At 35.6% G+C, this 13,872-nt stretch overlaps 1 long non-coding RNA gene and 1 pseudogene across 1 annotated transcript; both read left to right on the forward strand.

The window, feature by feature from the left end:
* Window positions 1–1,457: 1,457 nt before the first annotated feature.
* Window positions 1,458–2,810, forward strand: LOC131629034 (uncharacterized). The gene is made up of 4 exons (XR_009291939.1): window positions 1,458–1,808; window positions 2,449–2,517; window positions 2,605–2,667; window positions 2,794–2,810. It is a non-coding gene; the product is annotated as an uncharacterized LOC131629034 (long non-coding RNA).
* Window positions 2,811–3,793: 983 nt separating this feature from the next.
* On the forward strand, window positions 3,794–7,779 carry LOC131629040 (nuclear cap-binding protein subunit 1-like; annotated as a pseudogene).
* The last annotated feature ends 6,093 nt before the right edge of the window (window positions 7,780–13,872 follow it).

A 13,872-nucleotide genomic window follows, 5' to 3' on the forward strand; every position in this document is an offset into this window, starting at 1 on the left:
TTTTCCTTAGCTTTTATTTTACGCATTAGGATAGCCTCTTCATCTCCTCCCACTTCTTAGATTCTCAAAATCTTCTCCCTTTTTACAAAACCTTCTTATGTTTGTAAAACCTCTTTTAAAAACCTTTTCTTTAAAATATCTTTTGCCCTTAGTAGTCTTTTTCTTCAAAAGTTTAGACACGACTAATTGTTGTAATGAGTGGCGATACCCCACGATTTTGAAATTGATTGTTATGATGAGATCTTTTCCGCGTGAGAGAGCTAGTGGCATACTCGTTGATTTTATCCGAGTTGGAGCCCTTCTTTCATTTGCGATGCAAAGAACTCGTTTGTTCTCATGCTCAAGATCAATGGTTGAGTATTTCTCTTCGACGACGATAAAGTGTTTATTCGTTTTTAAAATGTTTTCCCTATTAAGAGGAACTACATTAGCTCTGACTTCTCCATTGCACCGAGGAGGTATGTAGGCACAAGGCTTAATGTCTTGCCGAGCTTATTTTAAAAATAAAACAAACCCTTTTTTAGCACACACGACACAGATTTTCAAAAAGGTTCATGTGGAGTACCACAGATATGAGGGGTGCTTAAAACCTTCCCTTTGTATAATCAACACTCGTACCTAAGATCTCTTCTTTTTGTTTTTTAAAACAAACTTTGGGTTTTCTTCGTTCTTTTCCCTTTTCCTTTGGAAACAATAAAGCGTGGTGGCGACTTTCACTGAAATATTGAGTCGAGTCAATATAATGGCTTCGATCTCAGATTTTCCCCGCTACAGGAAAAATGGCGACTGCACTGGGGATCCAGTTTTAAGTGTGTTAAGCCAATTTTTGTTTATCTGTGCGTTTTTATCTGTATATATTATTGTGTGCTTTGTTTGTTTTTCTTTTTTCTTTTTGATACTCGATGGTTCCTCTGTGATGAGATAAAGTCCTAACCCGAACTTTGGTGAGTAACTTGAGATAGGAGGTGGTAAGACCAATAGTTACATGTCAGGAGCAATCCTTAACATGAGCATCATAAGAACGCTATTACTTTCAATAGTGAGTGTCTGTAGAAGCTGAATGACACTAGTACAAATAAGACAATATAATTTTAAAATTTACACCCGATTTACTAAAAACGGGTGTAATTGAGAATTTTTGGTGGCAATTTTGTAAATAAAATGTCACTTTTGCATTATCTGGTTATAATATACACCCTTTTTCCTAAAAACGGGTTTAAATTAAAAAATTTATTATAATCAAATTTCAATTACTCCTTTTAAACTAAAAAACGAGTGTAAATTTATATAAAAAAAATTGTTTAATTTTATAACTTAAAATATATAATCTATATGGCAATATTAATGGGTCTATATATAATCTATGTGGCAATATTAATGGGTCTATATATAATCTATGTGGCAATACTAAAACTCTTTAATAACATAATTTATTAAAATATACAAAATCAAAATATACTAAATCTGTGTGTGTTTTTCATCGCTGAACCCATTTTTCACTGAAACTTCATCGCATTGCATCACATGCATACCGAACCCATTTTTCAATCAACTCTGAACTTCATCGCTTTCAATCAACTAGTTTCAGCGAAGTTTAATTTCAGGAAGTGTATCGCGTTGCTTCTGTGAATCCTTTCTCATTCGCTCAACTTCGCTTCGCTTCTGTGACGATTGAAAAGGGCTTCGCTCATTCGCTCTCTTCTTCTCCAACACCGCACCGCTCATTTGCTCACTGAAACTGAGAGGAATCCATTTCGCAGTGACGACAAACGAAGCTGAGAGGAAACCATTTCATAGTGACGACATTGGTAAGGAAGAATTAGGGGTTTTATACTTTGAGCGACATTGGTAGCTGAAGAATTAGGGTTTATACTCGCAAATTAGTTCCTATTGCTTGATTTTGTTTGAAATGAATTTTGTTTGTGCATGTGAACTTGTTTTTCTTTTTCTGTGACATTGTTTGTGTGAATTAGGGGTTTAGATGTGACCTGTTTTGTTACACATTCCAGTAGTTTAATTCTTAGTGATGTGGGTAATTTTGCTAAACCATTGAAGGGGAAATTTGACTCTTCTTTAAACCCTGCCATGACAGAAACTATATAATCAGTTTTTTAAGGACTCTAGTGTGTGTAGCTTTGAGTTCTACATGAGTTAGTTACCACCACATAAATTAGGGTTTACAAATTAAGCCTATGATACGTCCCGGTGATAGCGTGTTATCATGTCTGGTGTGATTATCCGTGTCTGTGCTTAAGAGGATGGTAGAATCTCACAGATGGAAAATGTGGGTTTGGGGTGTATGAATAAAAACTCAAAATTTTAAATTGAAGTTTGAAAGTTATTATATTGGGATTTCGGGATAAATTTATTGAGCCGAATCCTATGTTTGATAAGTATTCTTAAAACTTGATGTGCTGAACCACTCTATACATGTATTTGAAATGGCAGATAGCTGGAACTGATAAATTTGCCAAAGTGATAGAGTTTCTTCGCAGACAGCTCCACAGGGAGACATTGGTAAACAATTACTATATACTCTACAACTATCTGGTTCTTTAATGGCTCTACCTCCTCAATTTTTTGTTTTTTTGTTTTGTTTTGCAGTTTGTATATGTCAAGAGTGCTTTTTCACCAAACCCTGATGAACTTGTCATTGATTTGTATAATGTAAGCAATTACTGGATTCCTTTTTGTTGCTTCTTCTGGCGGGGATAATTTGTTATCGTTAGAGATGAAACCTAGAGCGTTTAAAAATAGGTTTCTGAACTTTGTGCGGTTTGGTTCTGTTATTAGTGGTGCTGCTGAGACGTTTTTCAAGAGCGAGATTCGGAGGAGGTTGTTTGTTACTGCTGTGTTGATTGTGATTAGTCGTGTTGGTTATTTTATTCCTCTCCCTGGATTTGATAGAAGGTTGATACCAAAGGATTATATGAGCTTTGTTGTTGGTTCTTCTGTTGGTAAGTTGCGTATATTGGTTTTGTTTCCATTTTTTGAGTTCTCATTGCAATATTCATGTTAAAATTTGTGCGACACTCGAAAAGGCAACTATTGAATTTAAAAAAATCAGTAGATAAAATGTTTGCTAGCGCCTAGTGGCTCTGGAAATTAGGTGTAAGGTCATGGAAGTTTGTGATGGTTTGTGAATGTGAAGTGAATTGTGTAAGCATGTCAAGTATTTTGTAAGTCTTTTGATACATTTTCATATACTGAAATGAATGGAGTAGATTGATACATTTTCATATACTGAAATGAATGGAGTAGATTGAAATAGAGCTTGATTTCAAATAAATTATGTTATTCCATACTATCACACTTATCCAAACACACCCTTGTTGATAGAATATTATGCTTTACTCTTGATTTGATAACTGTAGGTCATCTAAACTTGTGATACAGTAGTGTCCATCTGCTTATTTAAGTATCTGGTGAAATAGTGTTAAACTTGTAATTTTATTTGATTGGTCTGATCTTTCAATGCCGAGGGAAACCATTTTTTTAAATTTCTTGTATGCGATCTTTTTAAATGTTGAAACAGTTCGAGGTATCTTTCAGTTGTGTCACAAATTTATATATGCACATGATCCAAAATTATAGCTTGTTGTCATAATTTGATTATTATGATGTTGCTTGTGGATCTTGACTGGCGCTTAATTCTCTTCCCTGTATGTCTTAATATTGATGTTAATTATCAAATGCAATGATGTTGATGAATCTGTTGGCTGACTCCTTTTGAAAGATTACTCTATTTTTATTGAATTATCATTTACAAATTTATCTAATTTTTAATCAGACAATGTTGATCTTGGCACTGCCTGCGGAAAGTACTACAGAGTGTGCTGCCTCAGCATTGTTGATCCTGGTATTTGATGCTCCCCTCTACTATTTTAATAATAGAAACTTGTATTTTGGTATTATTTTTCCTATTCTAATTTATTTGTTTTTTTTTATTTCAGGTGATTCTGACATCATTAAGTCAATTCCTGGCGATCAGTAAAAGTAGTCAAGATACTTGATTTTAACTCTTCATTCTATATGTCATGGAATCCTAACAATTGTTATAATATTAATCCTAGTTGGTAAGTAAAAAGGTTAAAAAAAATCCAATAGGCATTAATAATGGATGCTTCTCATGCCATTTGTATAGCTTGAAAAAAACCAATTCGTTCTTCGTACCTGTCACCTGCCATGCCTGACTGCTTAAATGGATGAAATTGAAAGCAGATTCTTATTTACTCCTCAATTAGCAGTGGGTTAGGATTTTTCGGTCAAAATCTAACCAAACCTGACTGCTGTATGTTCATGTAGCTAACCCACCTAGCGGGAAACAGCTTTGGCTGGTTTTATTATATAATTAATTTGTTATGCTAATTTAATGTATACATGTTTAATTTCATATTTTGATTTAGTGGAATTTTGTTTCCATGTATTTTTCATCTGAGTAGCTGAACATGCCACACAATATTGACACATTTAATTATTTAACAATAGTAATAGTAATAGTAATAGTCTATCTCACTCTTTCTCTCGCAGCTGCTGATGCTTCCACAACCACCTTTCAAACCAGTGTATTACACACTGGTAATTATTGACCTCTGTAAGGTAATTACAAGTGGACTTAACATTGTCTACTCTTTTCTCCATCACCGAGGAATCACCATTTCTCCTTTACAATTTTATACAGATTGCAGTTTCCACTTAATGTTTGGTACTTATTGCTTTCTAATTTTGCGGCTTCATAATAGGCTCTTCCTGGTGCTTTTCCCGCTGTTGTTGCGGGAGCAGTTCGTGCTCTCTTTGAAAAGATTGTTGATTTGGATATGGAGTGCTGAACTCGACTAGTCCTTTGGTTCTCACACCATTTGTATGTTCCAACCTTTTGCAATTGCTTTTGAGATACTATGTAGTATGTACCTATCTGTTCATATTCTGTGTTCCCCCCTTTCCCTTCTCTAATACCGTCTCCTCTCTAAAAATTGTCATGTCTAAGCTTCCATTGAGTTTATTTGCTAAAGTTGCAATATGATAACAATAGATAACTTTCATGATTCTCACATTAAAGTTGTTTGCACTGGTTATGCTTGGTACTAGGGAAATTGGTGAAATGAAACTGTTTTTTTAAGTCACATTTCATGCCAATATGTATTAAAATCTTAATCGTATTTAAATAAATTATTACCTTTACTCTCTAGTTTGTTCATGTTCAAAGTGGTTGATAGTTTTTGCTTTACAGATCAAACTTCCAGTTCATCTGGCCTTGGGAAGAGTGGGCTTATGTGTTAGATCTCCCTAGGTGGGCTCCTCAGCGTGTTTTTGTTCAAGAGGTTTTGGAGAGGGAAGTTCGCTTGTCATACTGGGACAAAGTCAAACAGGTAATTATGCATTACTGCGTTGCCGCTTGTGGTTTATTTTGTAGTTATGGTCAATATTGGAAAATCATAAAAGAGTATTAAGTATGGAGAAGTCTCACTATTTATTTTTGTTGATGATTTTCCATAAGCATTTAAATGAATAGACCTTAGTTTGGTTTCATGAAATTGCCATGTTGATGTTTCCAATGGTTCCTTTCACTATATTTTATGTAGAGCATTGAAAATGCACCTGGCTTAGAAGAATTGCTTCCCCCAAAGGGTGGACCAAATTTCAATCTTGGTGCAGAAGATGGTAAAGAAAACAATGAACAATTGCTGTCTGGAAATCTCAACGACTTGGTTAAAGGGAAGGCACCTGTCCGTGAAATTATCTCATGGATTGATGAAAGTGTGTCTTCAAATAATAGTCTAGAAGTTACACTCAGAGTTGTCATACAGACTCTTCTCAATATTGGATCCAAGAGTTTCATTTGTAGCTCCCTCTAGCCTCTTATGTTCATTTGATTTATAATTTAGGTTTTGGTTCTTAGAGGTCGCTGACCCATCTAATTTGAATTGCATGCATGCACTTGAAGTTCTGTTTCTCACAGTATTTTCCTTTCATTGGTGCCTATTGGTTCACACAGGCATTGTTTCTCTTGTTGTTTAAAAGCTTCTCAAATGTTTTGACTGATCGCCTTCCTAATGGGGCTGGAGCTAGAACACTTCATGAATGGAAGTCTGCCCAAGTTGAAGAGGTGGCGGTTGACCTCGAAGAACAGTCAACGATGGAAGTAGACACTGAGAATCAAAAGTAACCTTGTTTCCTCGAATCTCAGCCATGAAATCTACCAATGCAGTTTTGAAGGAGGGGAGACCATGGTAGTCTTGGAAGAGAGCAAGTTCACGGAAAATGGATTTTCCGCCGCTTTTGAATACAGCAGCGTCTGGATTCTTAGCTAGCCATGATTCCAAGAGATCAAAAGAGAGCTGAAAAAAACAAAACAAAACAAGTAAGTTAGTTAACTAGTAAAAAAGAAAAACAATGATTTAAGGTTGTTTTGTTGTTATGAAAAAAGTTAATTACTTGATTCTCTGCTAGACCCATTTGAATAATTCCTTTGGGATTGTGAACATTATCATAAGGATTCTTTTCATATTCTTCCCATCCTAGGAAGTATGAAGAATCTTGGCCGTGACTATTGCAAGTTGCTTTGGTGGATAAGAGTTTCATTTTGTGTATTTTGTTAAGGTGATTGATGAATTGTTGTGGGAAGGAAAATGGACAAGTGTTAGAGAATGTTTGGGAGAGAAAGATTGGTAGATTAGTTTTAGATGTGAGATGAATTGTTGTTGTGAAGAGTAGTGAGGTGGGTGTGTATATTTATAGGCAAAAGAAGTGGTAGTGAGAAAGAGAACCACGTGGTTTGCAGAAAGTCTTTTGACTAAAAAATGTAGTAACATTTTTGTTGTGTAGATGAAGAGATAGAAAGAGACATAAGCAAGCATAAAATAGAATAATAGTTTATTAAAAAATGTAATGTAATGTTGATGTAATGATATAATAGTGGTATGTTGCTTAAGGAAAAAAGTGTTATGTTCCACCGTCCCAACCATAACACGAGAAGTCTTATGGAAAATACTATTAATTTGTATTAACCATGGCTTCTTAATCTATTCTACAGTCAGTCAAATGGTGGGAAGAAAAGGGTTGCTTATAATGTAGGTGAAAAGGAGCAGTGGTGTATCACTACTTTGAGTTATGTGAAGGCCTTTTCTAGGCAGTACGCTACTGAGGTAATGATAATTTAAGTGCTTGCATTTCAATTTTGAATATAATCGTAGCAAGTTTTTGCAAAAATTGAATCCAATCTAATTTTTATGCACACTTTTATTTTTGTCTCCTCAATTGTTGTTCTAGTAGCATCCCCAAAAATGATTTAGTACCTCTTAGTAAATTATCTGACATTATGCAACATTCATATTGTTTATGCAGATATGGGCCCATATTGAAAAGTTGGACGCAGAGGTATTGACAGAAGATGCACCTCCTCTTTTTCGGTCAGCTGTTTGTTTTGTTCGAAGAACAATTATCGAGGCTTGATCAATTTGTTATTTATCATGTCCTTTTTTGTCAAAACTAATCTAAATCATTCTTTGATCTAATGGCTAAGTGGTTCCTTGGTTGATTGAAAGAAGAATGTTGTATGCTCTTATGATGTAGATCACAAGGTTTGTATTATTAGAAGTTAACTTATGATTCTAAGGGAAATTGAGTAGTGCCTCCTTTGTATTATTAGAAGTTAACTTAAGGTTCTGATGGGAATTGAGGAGTGCCACCTTTGTATATTGGCAATTTCATCATAGCTACTAATTGGACCTCAATTATCAAATGAAGTTTGCACCACCTGTGTAATTTTTGTTTTTTCAACTGTGATTATTGCTCAACTCGTGTTTATGATCCAACCCTTTCATCTCTTTTTCTCAAAAGTAGAAGGATCACTTTATATGTTGAACATATATGCATATCATGTAGCAAAAAAGAAAAATGCATATTTTGTTTGGTTATATGATATCAAAATGCCTCAAATTGTCAAAGCAGTTTTATTTCACTGTTTCGCGGCTATACCATTTGAAAGGTCTGGTTGCTAAATTGTAAAAGAGTACGTACCTAGTTTTACTAAAATAGGGGGTAATTAAGAATATATTTATACCCGATTTTTATTAAAATAGGGTGTAATTAAAACGTAATTAAGCCCAATTACACCCGATTTTTATTAAAATAGGGTGGAATTAAAACGTAATTAAGCCCAATTACACCCGATTTTTATTAAAATAGGGTGTAATTAAAACGTAATTACGCCCAATTACACCCGATTTTTATTAAAACAGGGTGTAATTAAAAACGTAATTACGCCCAATTACACCCGATTTTTATTAAAACAGGGTGTAATTAAAAACGTAATTACGCTCAATTACACCCAATTTTTGTTAAAAATAACGGGTGTAAATTCGTTAGACATTTCTCACCCTGTGGATATACACCCGATTTTTATTAAAAATAATGGGTGTAAATTTAATAAAAAAACGGGTGTAAATTAACATTTTTGTACTAGTGTGACCTAGAACCCTTTTAACCCATCTAAGCCTTCTTAGGATGTAGCGCAGAAACTAGTTCGAGTACCAATTTGAGCTTGTTGTCATGCGATGCTACGCTCAGACAAGGTTTTTTTAGGAATATTATTGGCGCCCATGAGCAATTGTGTGAGTCGGTAGTATCCGATAGAAGATTGAAAACTCTGGGAACCTTTGTAGAACCCGTTCGGCAGGTACAAAATTCCCTAGTACATACCTTTGTGGGTGGTTCTTAACCTTGACTCCATGCTCGTGACGTCGAACCTTTGAACTTTTTTCGTGCGACCGTGTGTGATCTTGATTGTGATTGATGCATAAACCATGCATCCATGCATTCTTTTGATTTCCAAGGAACTCATAGGTCTTTCTTTGTAAACATCATAAGTTTCATCAAACTCAATGGATCTTGGGTGTTGATGGGGTGAAAATCTTAATCCACAAAAATGGATGATTGATCTTGATGATAACTTGATCAAAGCTTTGATCCAATATAGGATTTACCTCCTTCATGTTTTGATGTTTACAAGTTAATAACTTGAATTACTTGAAAATCAAATAAATAAAAAGCGACAACTATAATTGCATCATTTGTATACATATATCCAGGATTGTCTAGAAAACTTATCCTTGTCTGTCTCCATCTTCAGAGTTTGTCTGTCTACCGTCAAGCTGATTCCTCCACACAAGTACGGAACTACAACCAACGTTAGATTGAGAATGGAATACCAAGAGCAACACAATGCAGAGGTCAGAATGGAAATTGATGAGTTAAAGTCAGGCATGACCAAGCTCACTGAGATGCTGCAAGTTTTGATTGCTAGAGGAGAACCGCCTCAGAAGACTGTCATTGTTGAAATCTCAAGTGCTGATGTTGACCCTTAACCTACTCAACAACCACCTTCTACATGGCCTGAGTTTGGTTTGCCACCTGGTTACACTCCTCCCAATGAGAAGACTCCTGGTATTGGTCAGTCTTCATAACTTGTGATTGGTCAAGCTTCAAACCATGTTTTCCGTGCTCCTATCATGACTGAATCTCAGCCTATTGTGCACAGTGTTGCTCAACCTACTTATGTGAATCCTCTGTTTGAATATCAAGTTGCCCATTCCCAGAATGGAAGTCAAGGAGATTCTGGAGATATTGAAGATGTCAAACAGCAGTATTATACTTTAGAAAAGCGCCTGAGAGCCATGGAAGGAAATGATTACTTCGGGGTTGCTGCTGAAAACATGTGTTTGGTTTCTGAATTTGTCATGCCTGCAAAATTCAAGACTCCTGAGTTTGAGAAATATAAAGGGAACACTTGCCCAAGAAGCCATTTGACCATGTACTATCGCAAGATGGCTGCTTATACCGAGAATGATAAATTGCTTATCCATTGCTTTCAGGATAATTTGAGTGGAGCTTCGCTGAGATGGTATATAGGGCTTGAGAAGAGTCACATTCATTGCTTCCAAGATCTGACTGATGCTTTCATGAAATAATATAAGTATAATTTGGACATGGCACCTGATCGCCGACAACTGCAAAGCATGTCTCAAAAAGAGAAAGAATATTTCAAGGAGTACGCTTAACGCTGGAGAGAGCTAGCTTCTCAAGTGGAGCCACCTTTAGCTGAAAAGGAATTGACTGGCATGTTTATGGACACTCTCTCACCTTTCTTTTGGGAGAAGATGATTGGTAGTGTATCTTCAAACTTCACAGACTTGGTTACCATTGGTCAGAGACTTGAAGAGGGAATCAAGAATGGGAAAGTTACTCATGTTGCTGAATCTTCTGGTGGATCGAAGAAACCTTATGGAAACTTCCACAAAAAGAAAGAGAATGAGATTAACGTTGTGTCATATGACAGAAGGGGATTTCGTCGTAGACCTCAAAATGGAGATCAACCTTATGTAGCCGTTGTCGCTCTTGTGCAAGTTCAAGTTCCTCAACCTCAAGTTGCTAATCAGAATCAGAACCGCGATAGAACTCACTTTGATCCTATTCCTATGACTTACACTAAATTGTATCCCGCATTGGTTCAAAAGGGATTGATCACAATAAGAGCCATGCCTCCTTCTCGAAACCATCCCTCAAAAGGATTTGGACCTGATCTTCGTTGTGAATTCCATCAGAGTGGTGTTGGCCATGATTTAGAAAACTGCTTTGCTTTGAAGGCTAGAGTTCAAGAGTTGGTTAGGTTGAAGCTCCTCTCTTTCAGAGATGTTGGTCCCAATGTTGTCACCAATCCTTTACCAAATCAGAGTGGCTGAAGGCAAGTCAAAGCCCAATTTTCCTAAAGCCAAGTGTTTCAGACGAGATAGCTCATCTTTGTTGCTGATTAGTCACTAGGCCTTGTTTTTGTACTGTTTGTATTTCCTTTATTGTATTGTTTACTTTTAGACTTTGTTTGTTTCTGAATGGTGATTTTAATGAAATGAGCATTGCATATTTTGAATTCATTCACATCTGCTATGTTTATGTTTATGCTTTCTTTTACAAAACTATTTCTTCCATTTTCTATTCTCTTTCAAATTTGTGTTTTATGCAAAGATTGGAGGGAGGACGATGACAACGAAATACCCAAGTTGTTGAAATGTATGTTTTCAAATAAAACTTTGCTAATGATGTACAGGCATTGTTTCAATTCCCAAACACTGGAGAAATAAGGAAGTTAATCCCTCGTCAACCCTTTTGAGCCTTCGAAGTAGGAGTTTTTTTTTGTACGAAAAAACCCGCATTTTAAACCTAGGGCAGGGTAGTTCTCAGTTGATTTGGATGTTCATTTTATTTTAAGGGAATCCTTCAGTACACCTTTCAACAAAGGTTTCAATCACAAGCTTTCCTCCACATACATCAAATAAGTGTTGGAGATGTCAATCAAAAGCCAATGATGGTTCATCAATCATTAAGCAAGGCAGTCACTATCTTTCAAAAAAAATGTATAAAAAAAAAGGGAATCAAAGAAAAGCCTGCTAAGTCAAAACTATAAAATGACTTAGGCAAAAATTAAGGCATCCCGCTGACTGTAAGTTCAAAAATAAACAAATCAGGCAAAAAGTTCGGGATATCAAAAGAAAAATATGAAAAAAGAGAAGTCAATAAATTCCTGAACAACACAATGTTGTGACTACCAAAAGGAAGAAGTGACTGCCATCTCAAAAGTTCTCTTTACCAATGAACTATCATCATTATCAAAGGTGCAATTCCAGAAGTCTCTTGAAACCTGAATGCATAAGTTGAATTCACTGAGTTTTAGGAGTGGAGATCATCACGAAGATGGGGTGGGTACAATCAAATTTTGAGCCTAATATCCTTTGTTTCTGAAACCATGAACCTGGCCACGTTACAACCTTTAAAAGACCTAATTGAAGCAAGGTTTATTTTGAAAGCATACTACCACAAGGTTGCGTAAGCTGACTCCCATGAGATTGCCAATCATTTGTTTTGATACCATATCTTTGCTTTATCTTTCAATTTGAATGTCTTAACCTTTGTTTTTTGACTAGTGATTCCATTTGCTGTACATATACAACATCTTTCCAATATTGATTTTGATTTCAAAAATATGTTTTGAGCATTGCATTAAAATTACCATTCTTGAATGAACATTTTATTTGCAAATCACTCATCTTTCAGGAAGTTCAAACAGTCGAGAAACTAAATCAGTGATCCTATCAGGGGCACATTATTTCAAGATCCTGTTGTTCAGATGTTCAGTCAAGATTTGTTGATCAGAATATCCTTTCAAGACTTATACTGTGGCAAGCCATCCCAACATGCATTTCAAGAATTGAATCTATGATCAGTTCATCCCCAATACAGTTCAACTGAAGCCATGATCAGTTAACTTGCAACAATTAGTGAATCAGGGGCAATCTTCTTTAGCAATCCCCAAGAAGTTTTATCAATCCTTCTCAAAGGATCATCAGTCTGATATTGTTTTCAATGTGATAGAAGTTTGTTTAGGCATCTTCTTCCCAAGCAGAGTTGGAAGAGTTCTCGTGTTGAGGAATCATAGTTCTAATCTTGCCTCATAAAAGAGTCTCCATCAGTTATCACAAACAATTGCATTGCATTGATCATATATCATGCATAGAAAAATTCAACATCGTGTATAGAAAAAAATTCATGCTCATTTGCATCTTTCCGAGGTCTTGTTGTTATCAACATCTAACCTTGAGATCAAAGTCCAACTTACTTGGCACCTACCAAAACAGATTTATCCTTTTGGTCCAGTTTATTTCTGTCTATCCGATGTTCTCCCGGATATGTCTATCCTTTTCGGTACTTTCTCACCTTTTATCCAAAGCTACTATAGATGTCATAATCCCCATTAAAGTGTTTTTACCTCATTCAATGCCACTCTTGAATGTCTCTATTGCTCAATCATGTTTTACTCTTGATTGCCCTTGTTGTTCGCCAATCATGTTTTACTCTTGATTGCACTTGATATTATTCAATCATGTTTTAGTCTTGATTGTCACTGATGTTCGCCAATCATGTTTTACTCTTGATTGCGCTTGATATTATTCAATCATGTTTTAGTCTTGATTGTCTCTGATGTTATTCAATCTTGTTTTAGTCTTGATTGTCTCTGATGTTATTCAATCATGTTTTAGTCTTGATTGCCCTTGATGTTGTTCAATCATGTTTTAGTCTTGATTGTCCCTGATGCCGCTCAATCATGTTTTACTCTTGATTGCCTTTGATGTTGTTCAATCATGTTTTACTCTTGATTACTTCTGTTGATGCATCTTCCTTTCCAAATTCATTCCCGTTTTACTCCAAAATGTCTTTGATGTGGGTTTCCAGTTTCATCCATCGCTTCTTGTGGATGTCTCTGTTGATTTATCCTTCCTTTCCAAACTCGTTCATGTTTTACTCTTGAATGATTTTTGATGTGGGTTCCAGAGATCTTTCTTTCTGAATATCTCTGTTGATTTTCTGTCCAGGGTTCCTTTCATGTTTTACTCTTGAAAGCTTCTGTTGACTGTCTCTTTCTCCTGTGAAGTCCAAGTTTTATTCCTGGATGACACATACCTTTTCCCCAGTGGATTCCTTTCTTATATCTCCAGTGGTGTTATATTTCTCTCTATTCCATAATCATACTTGGTGCATCCATTAGCATCGCATCATACCTTAGGTTCAAAAATTGTGTGTTTCATATTTAATCTCTTCAATTACATCGAGCTGAGGATTTTAACCCTCACATCTCCGGATAGAAGAAACTTAAATAGGGGCATCTGTCATACCTCAATTTTTGACCCTAAGATCATACATCATTTGCATTTCAATCATCAATCAAGATCACAATCTTGAGGTATCTTTTTTTTATTTTATACTCACTTTGTCTCTGAGGGGAACCACCAAACATTTATATTTGTCTAATTTGTTTTATACTAA

The sequence above is a fragment of the Vicia villosa genome, unplaced genomic scaffold (genome assembly GCF_029867415.1).
Source record: "Vicia villosa cultivar HV-30 ecotype Madison, WI unplaced genomic scaffold, Vvil1.0 ctg.000505F_1_1, whole genome shotgun sequence".
Classification (NCBI taxonomy): Eukaryota; Viridiplantae; Streptophyta; class Magnoliopsida; order Fabales; family Fabaceae; genus Vicia; species Vicia villosa.